The sequence below is a fragment of the Carassius gibelio genome, chromosome A9, assembly GCF_023724105.1.
Source record: "Carassius gibelio isolate Cgi1373 ecotype wild population from Czech Republic chromosome A9, carGib1.2-hapl.c, whole genome shotgun sequence".
NCBI lineage: Eukaryota > Metazoa > Chordata > Actinopteri > Cypriniformes > Cyprinidae > Carassius > Carassius gibelio.
The window spans coordinates 21,349,838-21,363,101 of record NC_068379.1 but is presented as its reverse complement, the minus strand read 5'-3'; the positions used below and the strand labels follow the sequence as shown (position 1 = coordinate 21,363,101).

The following is a 13,264-nucleotide window of genomic DNA, read 5'->3' as shown; positions in this document are numbered from 1 at the left end:
TAATATGAATGTATTGTGATCGCTTTCTCTTTAGGCAGACCCTGCACCCCCTCCTCTTCCTGATGTTTCCCCTCTCCCTCTAACAGCACACTCATATTAGCATTTGTGACAATTACGGCATCCATTCCTGTCAGCAAAAGAGAGCAAGGGAGAATATATATTATATTGTATTTAGTTTTAATATCTGGATCGTTTTTCCTTCAGCCTTGTTCCTGCCCTATTTAAAACTTTTAAACTCCCTTTCAAAAGGAGGAGTGCGGAGCCCATTGTAATGGTGGTGTTATTGCTGACAAATGAGAAGGGACTGACAAAGACATAATTACTCTCATAAATAAGATTAGAAAGGTTAAGAGAGAGAAAAGTGTGAAGGAAATAGATGTTAGCAATACAAATAAATATTTAGACATTAGAGGGAGTTTCTAGTGCAAACAGAATGTGTGCTGAATCAGTAACGTTTCATCAATAGTTTGGTGTGTAAGATCTTGTATCATAGCAGCAGATAGTACCACCTGTTGGAAATGAGCTCAGCCTAGTTAGATCAGACATCCTTGTCCTGTCAGCACTTTCTTTACTTATTAATTAACAGATCTGGAATTAATTAACTAAGCCCTGAAGCTTCTGTTCTTATTAACCCCTACATGTCACAGAGCTCCAGACTAAAGCCCCTTTCACGCTGTGATTACGGAAGGTAATGTGTCCCAGCTAGTAGGGCTGGGTATTGTTCAAAATCTTTCGATCTGGTGCCAATTTTGATACCTCAGTTTCGATACCGTTCCTAACGATACTTTTCTCGATACCATATGTTTTAAAATCCATTTCAACATCAACACAAATACATTAAACATAAAAAAATTATTTTTCACCTTAATTAAAACAAATTCTGCTAACACTTCCCACTCAGGATAAAAGAAAGTAAATAAAAAAATAAATAAAAAAAAAGAAGAGCAGCTGTTGATTAAGCGACTCATAGTGAGCGATACATGCTCATCAAGACACAAACATTCTTCTAGAACTCACACTTTGCATTCAGTTAGCAGATCCATTCAAATCATGCATGAAATAGAAGTTTATAAACTCAAACGATAGCTTTATGTGGTTTACAAATGAACTTGAAGTCTTTATTCATTCGAGATGTTAAATAATAGATCATTAGAACGATTATTCTTTTGAGTCAATCTTTTAAAATAATCGTTTATTTTGTATAACGAAACCAGTGTTTCACAAACTGGATGGGTCTGAGGTGCAGGGCTCGCAAAATCGTTAGCCTCACGTCCCGGGGCTATTGTGTTTTCCATTCAGATGGGCTATTGTGAATAGTGATGTAAAATTCCTAACTTGGTTCGCGTTGTTCACTCGCTTGAAGGGGTGAAACGGATCGTAGTTGATCGTTTGCGCTTGTTTCTTAAATCTTTCTGATTCAAGCGTTTTAAACAATTCGCGCACGTTCGGAGCTTGCGCTCACTCATTGAAAGCACGCGCTGTGAGTAGCATTTCAGACAATGCGCGTACAGAGAATGAATTCATCTTTAGCGTATCGTAACTTCTGAATGAGCACATACACACAATTATATCAAAATAAATGTCTCTGTGTGTAAACACAATTGGTTATGTTTTAAGTGAGCGTATACAGTGGCCTGCTGCTCAGAGAAACTCACTGTACCGGAAAAATTTGTCTCTCTCTCTGTTATTTAGACGACGTGAAAGGGGGCGTGTTTCAAGATACGCAATGGAGTAGACCAAACTAAACAGGGAGGGAGGGAAAAACACTCATCCAAACAAATGCTTCATTAAATTGGTGGTATTGCCGGCTTTGGTTGCAATGCTCTTATGCATATGTTGCACTTTGCTGACTCGGCATCCACTTTAATTAAGTGTAACCACACTTTAGACCTCTTTGGCATTGTAAAACGGAAACGTTTTGAGAAAAAACAACTACACTTGTGTTGTGTGACTGCGAGTAATCCTCCCCGTCACGTCACGTGGTGGTGGACAGCCAGTCACGGCGAATTTAGGTCCTTACATGCACGTAGGCTAAAAGCTCACACTGACACAGCCGCTTGGCAAAAAAAAAAAAAAAACGGACGCTTGGCTTTTGGAACCGAAATTTGCCACTGAAAGATAAATATTTTTTCGATATTCATAGTATCGAAGTTTTTCGTTCGATACCATAAAGGCATCGAAGTTTGGTACCAGCCCTACCAGCTAGGGATGTAAAATATCGATTAATTCCATGATTGATTGTCATTTAAATTAACGATCAATTAATCGATTGATCATTAACCATAATGCTGCAAAATGCATCTATTGCAGTGGTAATTTGATGTTGTTTTTTTATTTTTAATAAGTGTTTGTTTACCACAAAGTCAATATTGGTCATCCCATTAAAATTTTATTTTTAATTAGATACATTTGGAGCTTTAAAATGCTGTAAATTGTGTGATAAACTTAAATGTTAGGGGTCTAACGATATTCAAAACGAACCAAAAAACTTTGCTACATCACCCACGATGCATACCGCGGTACTATTGGTATCTATTGCGTTTACCCCAACACACCCCTCAGCCCTGGTCAACTTGAGAGGTTGACCCCACTTGCACCATGGCTCATCTCAAATCTGATGATGAATGTAGAATAAGGGCTGTCACTAACGATTATTTTGATAATCAAGTAATCGGTTGATTATTCTGACGATTAATCAGGTAATCAGATAATTAAAGTGAATTCTGTGTGAATGGCACCTGCTGATACATACTTATGGTCTTTCACAGATCGTGTCACATGCAAGTGGTTAATCATGTTCTTTTCGCTTTACTGTTAACTAGGGGTGTGCCGGTTTCAGAATTGGTGATGACGGTTCATAACATAGCCGGGGGTGGGGTGTTGGTTTGGAGGAGCGGATAGCCCGTTTCATTTTGTTTCATATTGTCTCGCCACATGCTAGTGGATCTGCCGTAGAGTCAATTGACTGATCTTGGAGATAGCAGGTTAACTCCGTGTCAGCGCGCGCTACGATCGGTTAAGGGGCAGAGATTTCAGACCTCCGTTTATTAAGGAGATCTCTCACAAAACTCATCATCCGCGCCAAAGTTTTTGGAGCAAATTTCAAAGCCGCACCCGCCCGCCATCCGCAAAAAAGCCATTGTCTGTTCTAGAAAGAATGCAGCAAAGATATTTCATGCTAATGTATGAGGCGTAGGCCTACGCTGAGTTTCATTTACGATGAGATGCGCTCTAGTTCACAGTGCAGTGCAAGTGAACGCGGCGCGCTGGTGCTTCCATGTCACGGTTATCATTGTCTGCTATATTTGCTTTTTATTTATTAAAATACATGCAATTGGTTGATGAAACATTTATTAAAATTAAGATAAAATTTGTTCAAAACGAAATTCGTTTTTAAGAAAGGTTTTCTACAAAGCAAAATTTAATGAAGTGGTAAATATCATGTTTTACAAAACTTCATTAAGTGGTAAAAACCATGTCTTCCGATATATATTGCGCATCTTAAGATCCTATCTAAAAAATGAAAATAATTTTTGATAAAAAATGTTTGTAAAAAATATTTTAATGACACTGTTTTGGCGGTTATAGAGTTCTAATGACGGTGTTCAACTATAACCGCCGGTCTCACGGTTATTTACTAACCGTCACACCCCTACTGTTAACATTTACATATTGTCAAAGTGTCTAATTCTAGCGTTTGGTAATATTTCGATTAAAAATTGTGATTCCTTGATTTGTAGCAAATAAAATCATGACAAAACATGGCAAATTAATCTGTAAAATCAGAAAAGTCACCCAGCCCTTGTCCTTTATGAACCCTTGGCCAGCACTGTCTTCTGCCTGTGACTCACAAGTGAGTTATGTAACTGGATTGACATGATAGCAGAACCAATGGGCTTAGTGTTTTTTTCCCCACTCTGAATTCAAGCAGTCATGAAGCAATGTTTGAGTGTAGGCATGTTCATGTGTGGCACAGATGTGACAGGCACATACATTTACCGCTCATTCAAGCAAATCTGAGTCTGATTGCTTTTCTGCTTCATTAGATTTAATAATGAAATTGAGCTAATAAGTTTTCTCTTTTTTGGTGCAGCTGGTCTTCTTAAGCACAGAGCTCATTAAATCGCACATTAACAATGCTTTAATATGTATTTAGTACTTTCTATATTTATGAGACACACTTAGCTTTTTATTTGTAGGTCTCAATTTTGTGGTACACAATAAGTCCATAGCTTTCACACTCTGTTTGGAGTTTCTCATTTCCCAAGCTTCCCTTACTCTAAGCCTAATAAATGTTTTTACAAATTTAATTATCTGGGTCATTGTTTAATTGAAAACCACACATCTACTGTATCTCTGTCAGTTATTTATATTTTTTTGCTGTAGTGTGTCAGAAAATATCAGTTTACATTTTCAAACATTCATTTTGCCATTAGTTTTAAAAGTCGTCTAGTGAGATTTTTGAATGCACAAGCATATCTCTGTGTGGAGCACCGGCTGTTGTCAGCCTGCTTGTGCATTAAAAAACTCACTAGATGATTATTCAAATTAATGGCAAAATGAATGTTTGGAAATGTAAACTGATATTTTCTACTGACACACTACAGCAAAAGATATAAATAACTGGCTGAACACCATTCTTTGGGGTGAAAATACTAACGTGCCTATGACTTTTTTGCACAGCAGTGTATGTATAAAGTACGTATAATTAGTATAGTATATTTAAATAAGTGTAATTAAAGTATGCGTTCATATGTGTTAAGGGCTAGATTTTCGCTGAAGGAAACAGCTGTGGTGTGATGTGCGGTGAAGAGAGTGGAAACTTTACAGTAGATGAGAAACCGACTGCTCCCTCGTAACCTTTTGTAAACTGTATTTATGACAAAGAACTGCACCGATACAGATATTCTTATTCTACTTCTTTTTCTGTTTGAGACCACTCACGCTGCTCTGCCGCAGAGTGCGCTGAAAGTCGGAGAGAAGACATGTAATGAAATGACATGAAATTTAAGGGGACGGACTCGAAGGCGATCGCAAATTTGTGTACAGTTTATGGAGCTAAATGCTATAGCCCCACTTAAAAATCCTAGTGACGCCCATGCTTCTTGTGTACATTTCGGCGAACCAGGAATTTTTTTTTCAATCGATCGCTCAGGCATTTAAGAGATACCGAAATGAAGCACCGAAATCTGCATTCTTATTCAGTTTGGTGCATACCATATTGGTACCGGGTTTCGGTACCCAACCCTAACTATAAGCAGAAACTATGAACATATGAACATCATTTACACTAGTGCAATGGACAGTAAAAAAGTGCATCGAAAAATATTCCAGTGTGCAAACTGATTATTCGGTATTCTGGATTAACAGACAGTAGTGCAAGCAATAACAAGTGAATTGTTTTTTGTTTGTTTGTTATTAAACCATATGTAGTGTTGAGGAGGGGTGAGAAGTGTGTATGTTTGGTGTGTGTGTATGTAGGAAGTTTTCAGAGGGCAGAGTTCAGCACGGAGACAGCTGTAGGGAAAGAGCTGTTCCTGACTCTGCTGGTCCTTGGAGGGCATGAGGTAAAACAGTCTATGGTCAGGGTGAGAGGAGTCCTTAAGAATGCTGCGAGCTCGACGTGGACAGCAGTTTTCACCACTCTCTGCAGTGCCTTGCGGTCAGCAACGGAGCAGTTCCCACCAGACTGTGATGCAACTGTCAGGATGCTCTCATTCGCACACCGGTAAAAGTTTACCAGGATGGCTGAAGACAGCTGGTTTTTCTTCAGTGTCCTGAGGAAGAAGAGGCACTGATGAGCCTTCTTGACCAGGCTGGAGGTTTGTGGTCCAGGACAGGTCCTCCGAGATGATGGTTCCCATGAAAAAAGGTTATCTGGAAAAGGTTTTCTACATAAAACGTGGTGAATTGATTTCATTGAGTAGCATTAGTACTTTTTGAACAGCATCCTGTGGACTAAACATGAGATAATGTGTATGTGTTCTTAGAATGAACACAAAACGACAAACTTTGATGTTTATGGAAACTCACCCCGTAAGAAACAGAAAAGTATTCTTGCAGATCGCTTTCATCGTCGATCAGATCGTCTTCAGAAACAGTGAGAGCTTGTTCATAGGCATCCGGCTTGTCGAAGAAGTACTTCAAAACATTTTCGGTGTAACGGCTACATTTCAGCTTGTCTGCGATAAGCTTTGTAGCGTCCATCTTCATTGAATTCAGCTAGAGCCGTCAAGAGCGCTGTATAATAAGTAGCCACGCTTCCCTTGGAGGGCGGGGGCAATAACAAAAGAAACAAAAGGCATGCTTATCCAGTATGGAAATACACTCAGACAATGACACTCCCCTACTGCGTGCTAGAATCTTCGAAAAACAAGCCGATTTCAACCTCAAAATGTAAGCTTTTAAATATACGAAATATACTGCTATCTCAAACACTGCTATCTCTTCGTGATCTCAACTAACAGATAAAAAAAAAAAAAACCCCCGCTTCTTTTCTCATTTTGCTCAAAAATTGTGCTGCCGACCTGTGTCACTGGTTTCCTTGACAGGTCACATATTCAGAATATGACTAATGATTTTTTTTCCCATTATTACATTATCGTCATTATTCACTTCTAAATTTCTAAATGCGTTGTTTATGATCACCACATTAAACCTTGTGTGCATTTTAGTAACTCTGCTTGTACTATATTTTTATTCCCCCTTTTTACACTGCTAATGTGTCAGAAAGCATGCCTTTGTTTATGGTCGCCTCTCTTCTTTTATACAAATCTCTTGTAAAGGCCAAAGCGAAAAAACAAGTGTAGCGCCACGGGGGGAAATGCCTTCAGTTGTGTTGTTAGCATGTATTGCTGTGTTGCCAGAAGACAGCTGCTTCATAATGTCAGAATAATGAAGCAATTAGGCCTGCAAATCTGGCAGCAGTCTTGTTGGCTAAAGGCGTCCCTAGATAATTTTGAGTCATACATGTTAGAATCGCATCAATGATGCACGCACATGGCACGCTTTTTTGCAATATAATGAAGTGGCTTTTATGTTTAATATGCTCATTTATGCATTTAAAATCTGTTATAGGTCTAGAAACCTGATGGAAAGGATGGTAAAATAGCTGAAATGATGATGCATAAGACTAAGCTGCCATTATTAATAGAATGGCACTGGCTTAAAATGGGTCTTGAAAATTTTAGGGACTCACTTTGGTTTACAGAATTGTTTCAAAAATGAAAATGTTCTAATTAAGAGAATTAATTTGTGTTACACTGTTGGCCTGTTAACACTGAAGAAAGGAAATCATACAGGTTTGGAGCAAGATGAGGGTGTGTAAATGACAGAATTTTCATTTTTGGGACTATCCCTTTTGTGAAAAGAACTTTTTAACACGTCTAACAGCTGTATTTTTCTGCTGTGTGATTGTAGTCACAGAGTCCTTCCCCTGAGACACTGTAAACTAATTTCTCTCTCTGCTGCTGTTACCACACATGCCCCCCCCGCCTGACGATATCACAGGGAACAAGCGGGAGATGCTACAAGACAGATGATGTGCTCTTCAGTGCTTTGTTAATAGGATCCCATTAGCGAGCTCCTGCTTTATGTATTCATCTCAGTGGACCTCAGATTCAATTGCCTGAAAAGAATTAAACTGAAAGATGTTGCTCAGTTGTTTAGCAACCATGTTACATAACAGCAAATGCTAGTGCTTTTAAAAGGGTCGTATCTGACATTGCTAAAAAGAACATTATTTTGTGTATTTGGTGTAATGCAATGTGTTTATGTGATTTAAGGTTAAAAAAAACACATTATTTTCCACATAATGTACATTATTGTTTCTCCTCTATGCCCCGCCTTCTTGAAATACGTAGATTTTTTACAAAGCTCATCGTTCTGAAAGTGAGGAGTATGCTGATTGGCCAGCTATCCAGTGTGTTGTGATTGGCAAAGAGTGAAAGAGCGTGAAAGAGCGTGACGGAAATGTTATGCCCCCTTAACACTTTGATGCCGTGTCTCTTACACGATGAGACAAAACCATTCAAACCCATTGCAAACAAGGCATTTGTTGCATCCAGTGGGAACATAATTACTGATTATAATTAGTGGTGGACCGATATATATCGCCAAGGCCAATATATCAACTGATATTTCGGCATCGGTCAATAAGTTTTTCTGCTTGGGCTGATGTGTTCGATTCAGGATTTTTATTTAGTCGACGCTGAGAACGACAGCAGCGCCTGAGCAAACAGTGCTCACATTCTCTCTCTTGTTTACTGTCGTTGTTAAAGTGCAACTAAACCCCTGGTCAGAGCCTGACTCCACCCACTGACAATATTTGAAAAATGCTGAAAAGTGGGCAGATCACAGCGGAGATAGAGGGGACGAACCTAGGGCAGGGCTGAGCGAGTGCGGCGTGAACCTGAGACCCGCAGTGACGGATTGATTGACAGATGCTGTCAGAGTCGCTAAAATGGAGAGTGACTATAATGAAGGAAGTAGCTTTGCAACTGAGCGATCATTTGAAGTAGAGGACTTTTCTCACCTACCTTAACCTGAAGTGGAGGATGTCGAGGTGTCTGTTAATATCAATTCGAGCGACTGGCTCAAACTGCGGTCTTAACTCCTGCATCGCGTCGCTTTTCAGCACAAGCTGTGTGGAGAAGCCCATCTCCAACTCCATTGCGTTGGAGAAGCAATCCCGTTCAAAATGCAGTTTGCACACTCCAGCTCTAGGCGGGAAATCACGGTCTTCCAGGCCAAGTGCATGCAATCACTGACGCCTAATTTTAATGTCTGCTGGAAAACTATGCAACACACCTCCGTACCATCCTGACCACTGTACTAAATACAGATAAATCTACGCTAACTTGAAGATCTAAATAACTATATAATTGATATGCTAAATAGATGCTATAATAGTCTTTCCTGATCGTTTTCAATACTCGCAATTCCAACTCCTGACTCACTACATTGATTTTGATGGAACAAGATGGTTTTATAATGCCAGGGGCGTGGTAGCTCATACCAAGGGGCGTGGTGAGCTGGAAACTGCTTACGTCACTTGCCACCGCAACATCCAATAGGAAAAATCAACTGCAGTAGCCACCGTTCAACCTGAACAGGGCAGCACACGTTTTTACACCATATATTGTAGAATTAAAACACTTTATACTCAAATGTCAAAAAAGTTACTCTAAACAATGAACAGCACTAATAAAGCCCCATTCTTATAGATCATTAACTAAAAAAAGTTGGTTTAGGGTTTAGTTACTCTTTAACAGTTCTTTGTAATATAGATAGAAACCGATAAAATGGTTAAAGTTGCAGTATGTAACTTTTTTTTTAGTTAAAATTGATCCAAAATCTATATTTGAGCCAGTACATAACCAGCATTTATTGCCTTACTTTAGCCCGATTCGCAACGGTTAATTTATAATAATGTTTTCTAATAGGAGTGGTTCGGTTAGGTTTTTTGTGGGAAATTCGAGCATGGCACTGTGTCATGTCACGTCTGTAAACATAAAGACGTGCTCCCGGTTATTAGGCTATCGCAACCGCATGTGAGTGGCGGCAACAGCGAGAATAAAAGTTACACCGCCTTTATTTGTGTGAACATTTTGGGCAGCATTATGCAAATCCTCCCACATCGTGACATAGACATGTGGGGGCATGTTAGAATGATGTGTTTTATGTAGGAGTGGTTGACTCTTAACTTTTATAAAGAATATCTCTTTGGATTTGCAACTTTACAGATCATCTTTATGAACCAGGAGCTGGTAACACTCCAAAGAGAAAATATACATTTTAATCGCATTATATGACCCCTTTAAAGCAAGGGCCCCAAAAATGTCACACTATATAACTTATATAAAAGGTACTAGCTAAAAGTTTTACACATTACTCTCAGCTTTGTACAATCCTTGTGGTCTTCACTCAGCTGGTCTGTAACAGTATTTTAATATGACTGATAACAGTCTATTTCTGAATCAGTTTGTGCTGAAAGTTCACTTTAGTAGATGTTGTTGCCGCTATGTCATGGAGACTCTTTGTGTTTCTATGTGAAAGCAAAAGTCATTTTTTTTACTTTCCGAAAGTAGACTCAATTAGGAGTCATATACAACCCTGTTCCAGAACAGTACAACCCAAATGTTCAAGTGTGTGCAGCAAAGCTTCCAAGCACAAGGCTGATGTGCAGAAAGGCTGTTTCTAAAAAATGGGGCATTACAAACTTTGCTAGGACAATCTGGCGCTTCTGAATCAGAGCCCGTAAGTATGTTTTATAATTTGCTATTGAGTGTTCAAATGAGGAGTTTGGTGAAGTGTAGAGTAACACATATTGTTTGTCGTTCCTTCTATCACAAGTACAGATGGAGATGGATTTATGTTTACAAATGTAGTATCCTGTGTTCTTTGGTTATAACTTGTGGCAAAAAGATGACAAACATGATTCACTACGTGTTCCGCTTCACATTGGATGCTCAAGTAGAGAAAAAGCAGGACGCGCATTATGATATAGTTGATAATAACTGTTCTTATAATTTCTTTAGAAGCTAAAGCTCATGATTATGGTAAGGGGCATTACATTTCCGACATATGCTTGAGATGTTCAGCCAATCACAATGCACTGGGTCAGCTGGCCAATCAGAGAACACTGCACATTTTGAAAGAGGGGCATTTTAGAAGTTGATGCATTTTAGAAAGACTATGCATAGAGGATCTGTAATAATGAAAAATATTTGGAAATAATATACAATAATAAAATGTATTTTTTGAACAATAAAGCATGCTAACTTATTCTAATACACCCAATACACAAAATATTGCGCTTTGAAAATAGAAAAATGTTAGTTTTTTATCACAAGTTTTTCTTTATACTCTGTAATCGAACTTTGACAGAAAATGTTTTGGCTACTTTGTTTCTGAAGATGGCTGTTGATGTGCACTTCAAGTAAAATGTAGGCTTGGAGCCATATTCACATTTTCTAATGTTTTGTGGCATCAGAAATGCAACACACTATTTTACTACTAAGCTGAACAGCATGTCACCTCTCACTTATTGTTTCTTCCCTGTGGGAGCTTGTGCACTGCTCATGCTGCCTGTCACTCCATATTCTGTTTCACGATTTACGAATATCTTTTGTTTGACTTGACTTGTTCTGCCCTTTACCTTTAAACACCAAAAAATGTAGAATGATTTGTACATGTCTGAATAGACATAGAATTGTATTTATTGTATTTATTTATTTATTGTTTGATTGATTGATTGTCTAAATGCATTTTCATATTATATTAATTCATTACATTTTTTATATTTCATGTTTATTTTTATTTTAGTAATATTGTGTAGATATTCCAATATATTCCAATATAATAAACATTGAGTATATAATTTATGCAATTTATTCAATTGGTAACACTTTATTTTAAAAAACAATTCTCACTATTATCTAGGTGCTTATTAGCCTTCATGTTACTATTATATTGACAGTTTTTTAGTACTTATAAGGCACATATTAATGCTTTATTCTGCATGACCATATTCTAGATCCCTTAACCTGACCCAATACCTAAACTTAACAATTATCCTACCTTCTTAACTATTAATAAGCATTAAATTAGGAGTTTGTTGAGGGCAAACTCTTAGTTAATAGCGAATGTGTCCCCTAATCTTAAGTGTTAACATTCAATTTAAAATACAAAAAAAATATTGTTTGATTATGTATTGTGTATTTATTTTACTTAATGTTAACATGTTATATAGAAGGATCAGAGTGCCTAGTAGTTTTTTTTTTTTCACCTAACATTGGAGGTCATCGGCAAAGAAACTGAGTGTGTTTTTTCTTATTTATCTAAAGGGAGTTGCCATCAGTTTGCCATATGGCTCTTTACACATTATCCACCCAGGGAGAGAAAATGGCACAAGGCTTGCAGAGCTCCTCGACCTCTGATATCCGTTTCATGACCCCCTGTATGTTAATTCACAGCTGCCTGTCATAGGATACCACCCACATAATCTGTCTTGAGTAGAGTGTTCTGGATGCCTGCCCTGCATCACTGTCACTCCTCTGACCTAAGTAGTAGTAAATCAAGCTTGTCTACCTGTTTGAAAAATTATTATCAGTCCCATCAATCCTTTGACCTATGCTCTGAATGTGATTGAATGGTAAAACCAGGGCCTTAATAGGTCAAAATGAGGTTCGTTTATACTTCTAGGTTGCATGTTAAACGAGAAAGAGGCTGAAATGCTCTGATCTACAGTGACATGATTGGAAGGACTGAGTCATCGGAGTCAATCTGTGTGTTGACAGCTGCTCTGTGTTATAACACTCAGTGCACGATGCTGCTATTTTCACCACTATAGAGAGTCTGGAACTGAGGGAAGCTTCTAAATCCACACTGAATGCTAAATTAAACCTGAGTAGCAGTGCATAAACATTGTTTTAAAGGGATAGTTCACCTAAAATTGAAAATGGTCAGTTTCTCATCCTTACTGCATTCTATTTGCATGACTGGATTTCTTCTGTTGAACACAAAAGGAGATATTTTGAAATGGGATCAAGTGTTGTTTTAGACCCCATTGTTTTTATCTTATGGACGAAAACGGTTCTAAAGAGTATTTTGTGTTCCACAGTAGTAGAAAAAGCATACAGGTTTAGGACTGAATGACAGAAGGTTAATTTTTGGATGGTTCACCTGCCAATTAATGTAAGGGGATTGATTCTGCAGGAATGAGCAGCATTTGTAGATGCGGAAGAATCTTATTAGTACAGGATGTCTGTCCGAAGGCCAGCATGCGGGCAAATTAATGGCCAGCAGCTCTGTCACATTCCATGGGCTTTAGGTTGAACCACTGAAGTGTTTTTTTTTCTCTCTCTGAAAGGGCACACAAAAGCATAAGACTTCTTTCTGAAGCAATAGTTAAGAAATTCTGTTTCAACAGTATTAATAATACTCTGAGGACATCAGCTGGAGTTTAGGCCAACGTTTTTAGCTGATAGTATTAAACTTTTAGTATATATTATTTGTAAATCTAAAGAAACATTAATGGTAAACAATCTGTTAATTCTCATATAATTTAGCTTGAAATTAAGTAATGTAAGCTATAATTAAGTTTTTGAATGTTGACTCATTAAAATAGCTCCCATCATCGGCTGTTAACATACAGTAAATGGCATGGCAAGGCATCGTATTTATACTTGGTTTTCCAGGTGGATTCTCTAATCACAACAAAGCAAGCTCCCTTACATCTGTGACAGGCATCTGTGAACATTCA

General features: G+C 38.1%; 2 protein-coding genes across 14 annotated transcripts in view; both read left to right on the top strand.

Annotated features, from left to right (window-relative positions):
* LOC128019945 (peripheral plasma membrane protein CASK) overlaps positions 1 to 13,264 on the top strand; it is a 145,457-nt gene that overhangs the window by 34,377 nt on the left and 97,816 nt on the right. The gene's annotated exons all lie outside the window — the stretch shown is intronic.
* The window catches only part of LOC128019951 (60S ribosomal protein L8), a 120,761-nt gene continuing 120,454 nt past the window's right edge, over positions 12,958 to 13,264 (top strand). Inside the window, exon 1 of the mRNA XM_052606379.1 lies at positions 12,958 to 12,968. The gene's annotated coding sequence lies outside the window, so the exon portion shown is untranslated. The remainder of the gene's footprint in view (positions 12,969 to 13,264) is intronic.